Source organism: Dipteris shenzhenensis, chromosome 28, assembly GCF_047967505.1.
Source record: "Dipteris shenzhenensis isolate YYH24624 ecotype China chromosome 28, Dip_SZ_1.0, whole genome shotgun sequence".
Taxonomy (NCBI): domain Eukaryota; kingdom Viridiplantae; phylum Streptophyta; class Polypodiopsida; order Gleicheniales; family Dipteridaceae; genus Dipteris; species Dipteris shenzhenensis.
This window is the reverse complement of record NC_141623.1, coordinates 8,934,999-8,942,361: the sequence shown is the minus strand read 5'-3', so window position 1 is coordinate 8,942,361 and position 7,363 is coordinate 8,934,999.

The following is a 7,363-nucleotide window of genomic DNA, read 5'->3' as shown; positions in this document are numbered from 1 at the left end:
GTGTGTTATCCGATCAAGTACTTGTGCGATGGGAATGCCACTTTGTATGTAATTCAATTCCACCTAGTTGAAGGTGTGTGCAAAGTATTGTGCCCATCAAATATGCTTTGCATTGTGGATCAAGCATAAAACACCGTTTTTGCCTTAGTGTCATGCATAACCATATAAAAACACGGTCCTAGGTGTGTTAATCAAACAAGTACTTATCGGATGGGGACTCCACTTTGCATGCAAGTCTATTTCAACTAGGTTGAGGTGTGTGAAAAGTATTGTCACCATTGGATATGCTTTGCATGGCTGATCACGCATTATACACCGTTTTTCCCCTAGTGATATGCACATCCGCAAAAAAACACGCCCTTAGGTGTGTTATCCGACCAAGTACTTATTGGATGGGTGTGCCTATTTAAGAACATTTCAATAACACCTAGGTTGAGGTGTAGGAAAAGTTTTGTGCCCATCAGATATCCTTTGCATGGTCGATCGAGCATTAAATACTATTTTTACTCGTGTCATGCACATCCGTAAAAAAACACGCTGCTAGGTATGTTATCTGATCAAGCACTTATGGGATGGGCGTGCCACTTTGCATGTCAAACAATTTCACCTAGTTGAAGGTGTGTGCAAAGTATTGTGCCCATCGGATATGCTTTGCATTGTCGATCAAGCATAAAACACCGTTTTTGCCTTAGTGTCATGCACAACCATGAAAAAACACAGTCCTAGGTGTGTTAATCAAAGAAGTACTTATTGGATGTGGGCTCCACTTTGCACGCAAGTCTGTTTTAACTAGGTTGAGATGCGTGCAAAGTATTATCACCATCGGATATGCTCTGCATGGTCGATTACACATTATACAACGTTTTTCCAGTAGTGATACGCACATCGGCAAAAAAACATGCCCTTAGGTATGTTATCTGACCAAGTACTTATCGAATGGGTGTGCCGCTTTGAGAACATTTCAATACCACCTAGGTTAAGGCATAGGAAAGGTATTGTGCCCATTGGATATGCTTTGCATGGTCGATCGAGCATTAAATACCATTTTTGCCTTAGTGTCATGCACATCCGGAAAAAAACACGCTGCTAGGTGTGTTATCTGATCAAGTACTTATGCAATGGGAATTCCACTTTGCATGTAATTCAATTCCACCTAGTTGAAGGTGTGTGCAAAGTATTGTGCCCATTGGATATGCTTTGCATTGTGGATCAAGCATAATACACCGTTTTTGCCTTAGTGTAATGCACAACCATAAAAAAACACGGTCCTAGGTGTGTTATTCAAACAAGTACTTATCAGATGGGGGCTCCACTTTGCATGCAAGTATCTTTCAACTAGGTTGAGGTGCGTGCAAAGTATTATGACCATCGGATATGCTTTGCATGGCCGATCATGCATTATACATCGTTTTTCCCTAGTGATATGCACATCCGCAAAAAAACACACCCTTAGGTGTGTTATCTGACCAAGTACTTATCAGATGGGTGTGCCTCTTTGAGAACATTTCAATACCACCTAGGTTGAGGCATATGAAAAGTGTTGTGCCCATCGGATATCCTTTGCATGGTCGATCGAGCATTAAATACTATTTTTGCTCTAGTGTCATGCACATTCGTAAAAAAACACGCTGCTAGGTATGTTATCCGATCAAGCACTTATGGGATGGGCATGCCACTTTGCATGTAAGTCAATTCCACCTATTTGAAGGTGTGTGCAAAGTATTGTGTCCATCGGATATGCTTTGCAATGTCGATCAAGCATAAAACACCGTTTTTGGCTTAATGTCATGCACAACCATGAAAAAACACGGTCCTAGGTGTGTTAATCAAACAAGTACTTATCAGATGGGGGCTCCACTTTGCACGCAAGTCCGTTTCAACTAGGTTGAGATGCGTGCAAAGTATTGTCACCATGGGATATGCTCTACATGGTCGATTACGCATTATACAACGTTTTTCCCGTAGTGATATGCACATCCACAAAAAAACACGCCCTTAGGTATGTTATCTGACCAAGTACTTATCGGATGGGTGTGCCTCTTTGAGAACATTTCAATACCACCTAGGTTAAGGGGTAGGAAAAGTATTGTGCCCATCGGATATGCTTTCATGGTCAATCGAGCATTAAATACCATTTTTGCCTTAGTGTCATGCACATCCGTAAAAAAACACGCTACTAGGTGCGTTATCCGATCAAGTACTTATGCGATGGGAATGCCACTTTGCATGTAAGTCAATTCCACCTAGTTGAAGGTGTGTGCAAATTATTGTGCCCATCAGATATGCTTTGCATTGTGGATCAAGCATAAAACACCGTTTTTGCCTTAGTGTCATGCACAACCATATAAAAACACGGCCCTAGGTGTGTTATTCAAACAAGTACTTATCGGATGGGGGCTCCACTTTGCACGCAAGTCTGTTTCAACTATGTTGAGGTGCCTGCAAAGTATTATCACCATCAGATATGCTTTGCATGGTCGATCATGCATTATACACCGTTTTTTTCCTAATGGTATGCACATCCACAAAAAAAATGCCCTTAGGTGTGCTATCTGACCAAGTACTTATTGGATGGGTGTGCCTCTTTGAGAACATTTCAATACCACCTAGGTTGCGGTGTAGGAAAAGTGTTGTGCCCATCGGATATCCTTTGCATGGTCGATCGAGCATTAAATACTATTTTTGCTCGTGTCATGCACATCCGTAAAAAAACACGCTGCTAGGTATGTTATCCAATCAAGCACTTATGGGATGGGCGTGCCACTTTGCATGTAAGTCAATTCCACCTATTTGAAGGTGTGTGCAAAGTATTGTGCCCATCGGATATGCTTTGCATTGTCGATCAAGCATAAAACACCGTTTTTGCCTTAGTGTCAAGCACATTTGTAAAAAAACACGGTCCTAGGTGTGTTATCGGATCAAGTACTTATCTAACCGACATGCCACTTTTCATGCAACTCAAAACCCACCTAGTTTGAGGTGGGTGCAAAGTATTGTGCCCATCAGATGTACTTTGCATGGTATATCACGTATTAAACTCTGTTTGTGCCTCAATGTCATGCACAATCATAAAAAAACACGCTTTTAGGTGTGTTATCTGACCAACTGCTTATCAGATGGGTGTACCACTTTGCATGGAATGCAATACCGCAATTTTTGAGACTCATGCAAAGTATTGTGCCCATCGGATATGCTTTTCATTGTCAAACAAGCATTAAACACTGTTTTGGCCTTAGTGTCATGCACAACCGTCAAAAAACGCGGTCCTAGATGTGTTATTCGACTAAGTACTTATGGGATGGGCACGCCACTTTGCATGTAAGTCAATAATACCTAGGTTGAAATGTGTGCAAAGTATTGTGATGATCTGATATGCGTTGCATTGTCGATTAAGCATAAAACAGCATTTTTGCCTTAGTGTCATGGACAACAACCAATAAAAAACATAGTCCTAGGTGTGATATTCTAAAAAGTACTTGTTAGATGGGGGAGCCACTTTGCAAGAAAGTCAATTTCAACTAGGTTGATGTGCGTGCACAGTATTGTGTCTATCGGTTATGCTTTGCATGGGGGATCACACATTATATACCGTCTTTCCCCTAGTGTTATGCACATCCATCAAAGAACACGCTCTTAGGTGTATTATCATACCAAGTACTTATTGAATGGGCGTTCCACTTTGCATGGAACACCATACCACTGCTTTTGAGGCACGTGCAAAGTATTGTGCCCATCGGATATGCTTTACATGGTAGATTGAGTATTAAATGCCGTTTTTGCCTTGGTGTCATGTACAACCGTCAAAAAACACGATCCTAGGTGTATTTTTCAAACAAGTACTTATCGAATGGGGATGCCACTTTGCACACAAGTCAATACTTCCTAGGTTGAGGAATGTGCAAAGTCTTGTATCCATTGGATATGCTTTGCATAGTCGATCGCACATTATACACCATTTTGTTCCTAGTGTTATGCACAATCGTCATAAAATACGTTTGGATGTGTGTTATCCGAACAAGTACTTATGGGATGGGTGCACCACTTTGTATGCAAGTCAATACGACCTAGCTTGAGGCGTGTACAAAGTTTTGTGCCCATCAGAGAAATGTAGATGCGATAATATTAGAAAATTCTCGGTATGTATATATGTGTGTGTGTGTGGCAAACAATTTTGATACAACAAAGTAAACACCTAGTGCACAAATTATGCACTTCATACCTTGAGTATTGTGTCAAAATAAAAGCTGAAATAAGCTTGTTGATGAGGATAAATATGCCCTTGAATAAAAGCACAGTTGTTGTATGACCACAATAGGATCGCTTTGACACTTGTAATTTTGCCCACATGTAAGTTTGCAAATAGTATAAAAAATCATATAATAATATCAATAGTTTGCAAATGTGTATAGCAAGTGAGTAATGGGAAGTAGAAGTGGGATGAGGAGGGAGGAGTGGAATGGGAGAGGGAAAGTAATAGGGGTATATGATAATAAGTATAAAAAATAGTATAATAATATATTAATAGTTTTCAAATGGCAAGTGAGTAATGGGAAGTGGAAGTGAGAGTGGGGAGGGAAGAATGGAATGGGAGAGGGGGAGGTAATAGGGGAGTAGGATAATAAGGGAGTGAAATGAGTGAGGGGAGTTAATAGGGGATGAAAAAGAGGAGGGTGAGATGGGGAAATATGGGATTTTGGGAAATGGGAGGAGTATGGGACGTGGTGGAAATGTGGGATGGGAGTGGTGGCAATGGGGGAGGAAGAAGAAATGGATGGGGGGGGGCCAATGGAAGATTGGGATGAGGGATGGGGGTCCAATGGGAGAGGGGGAGTAATGGGAGCCAATGGGAGAGGGGAGAAATGAAAAGCCAATAGGAGAGAGGGGAGGAATGGAAAGCCAATAAAAGAGGAGGAAAACCTAATTTTTCTTATATATAGTCTTCCTTCTTCATTCATTCTCCCCTCATTTCATTCATTGAAGCAAGAAAGCAAGAAAGCAAGGACGAGCAAGAAAGCAAGGAAGGAAGAGCAAGAAAGCAAGAAAGAGCAAACTTACAAACTTTTTCCAGGTACTTGTAAATTTTTTTGATTAATTCTTTATCTTTTAAAAATTTGAAGAGAGAGAAAGAAAGAAAGAGAGAGAGGAACTATAGAGAGAGAGAAAGTTTAGAGAGAAGGAGAGAAGCCTTGGAGGCCGCGGCCTCCAGGAGGAAGAGGGAAGTGGAGGGGGATGAGAGGGAGGAGCTAAGGAGGGAGGGAGGAGCCAAGGAGGGAGGGAGGAGCGACGGAAGAGGGAAGGGAGGAAGAGGGAGAGAGGGAGGGAGGAGCGGAGGTAGGGGGAGAGAGGGAGGGAGGTAGGAGGAGGCAGGAAGAGGGAGGGAGGAAGGGGGGACTGGACGGAGGGGGGGGTGGCGTCGAGAGGGGAGGGGGGGCAGCTAGGTCAAGAGGAGGGAGGGGCGGCAGCGAGAGGGGGGGAGGCAAGGAGGGACGGGAGGGAGGGGGACGGAGGTGGGGGCAGCGTCGAGAGGAGGGGGCGGGGTCGAGAGGCAGGGGCAGCGGGGGGGCGGCATCCAGAGGAGGGCGAGGGGGGGGCAGCATCCAGAGGAGGGGGGGCGGGGGGGTCCTAGCGGCCGCGAGGATGGGAGGGAGGGGAGGGAGGCGGGAGGGAGGGAGAGAGAGAGGGGAGGGAGGGAGGAGATGGAGGGGGGGTCCCAGTCGCCAGGACGAGAGGGAGGGGAGGGAGGCGGGAGGGAGGGGGAGAGAGAGGGGAGGGAGGGGTGGGGGGGAGTCCTAGCAGCCACGGCCGCCAAGACGGGAGAGAGGGGAGGGAGGCGGGAGGGAGGGAGAGAGAGAGGGGAGGGGAGGGAAGGGGGGGAGGGAGAGGGAGAGGGGGAGTCCTAGCAGCCGCGGCCACCAGGACGGGAGGGAGGGGAGGGAGGCAGGAGGGAGGGAGAGAGGGGAGGGAGGGGAGGGAGGGGAGGGAGGGGGGTCCTGGCGATCGCGACCGCCAGGACGGGAGGGGGGGGGAGGCAGGAGGGAGGGAGAGAGAGAGGGGAGGGAGGGGAGGGGAGGGAGGGGTGGGGGGGGTCCTAGCAGCCATGGCCACCAGGGTGAGAGGGAGGGGAGAGGAGGGAGGGGAGGGAGAGAGAGAGAGAAGGGGGGGAGAGAGAGAGGAGGGAGGGGAGGGAGAGAGAAAGCGAGAGGAGGGAGGGGAGAGGAGGGAGGGAAGGGGGGGTCCTGGCAGCCGCGGCCACTAGGGTGAGAGGGAGGGGAGAGGAGGGAGCGAAAGGAGAGAGAGGGGAGAGGAGGGAGGGGAGGGAGAGAGAGAGAGAGGGGGGAGGGAGAGAGAGAGAGTGAGGGGAGGGACACAGAAAGCGAGAGAGAGAGAGTGAGGGGGGGGGTCTTGGCGGCCACGACCGCCAGGGTGAGAGGGAGGGGAGAGGAGGGAGGGGAGGGAGAGAGAGAGAGAGAGGGGGGGGGTTCTAGGAGAGGGAGGGGAGGTGAGAGGGAGGGGAGGGAGAGAGAGAGAGAGAGGGGAGGGGGTTCTGGCGACCGTGGCCGCCAGGGTGAGAGGGAGGGGAGGGAGAGAGAGAGAGAGAGAGAGAGGGTGAGAGAGTGAGGAGAGGGAGAGAGAGAGAGAGAGGGAGGAAAAGGGAGGGGAGAGAGAGAGAGGAGTGAGGGGAGGGAGGGGAGGGAGAGAGAGAGAGAGGAGAGATGAGAAGACTTGAGGGAGAGAGGAAGGTACGCGATTAGAGGAAGGTTGGGAAGGTATGGGACTAGAGAGAGAGAGATATGCGACTAGAGAGGGAGCTCCATCGCATAGAGAGGGAGTCCATTAGAGAGAGAGAGAGCCCACTACATAGAGAAGAGGAGTAGAGGGAGAGAGGTCGAATTCTTACAAGAGCAACAAATAAGATTTGACTTAGGAAAAGAATGAAAGGGACTTACAAGAAGAAATTATCAAGAAGAATGTTGAACACAAATTTGAATTCTTACAACTAAGGGTAGAACTATCACGAGCTCTTCAACACAAATTTGAATTCTGACAACTAAGAGTAGAACTATCACGAGCAAGAGCGACAAATAAAATTTGACTTACTATCACGAGCAAGAGTGACAAATAAGATTTGACTTATGAGAAGAATGAAAGGGACTTACGAGAAGAAAGTATCAAGAAGAATGTTGAACACAAATTTGAATTCAAAAGGTACGTACGAGAAGAAAGTATCAAGAAGAATGTTGAACACAAATTTGAATTCAAATTTATAATGAATTCAAATTTCCCTTTCTTTTTTAAAAATTCAAATTTATGAGTGGGAGGAGTGGGCTAGTTTTTCTTATATATACTCTTCTTTCCATTCATT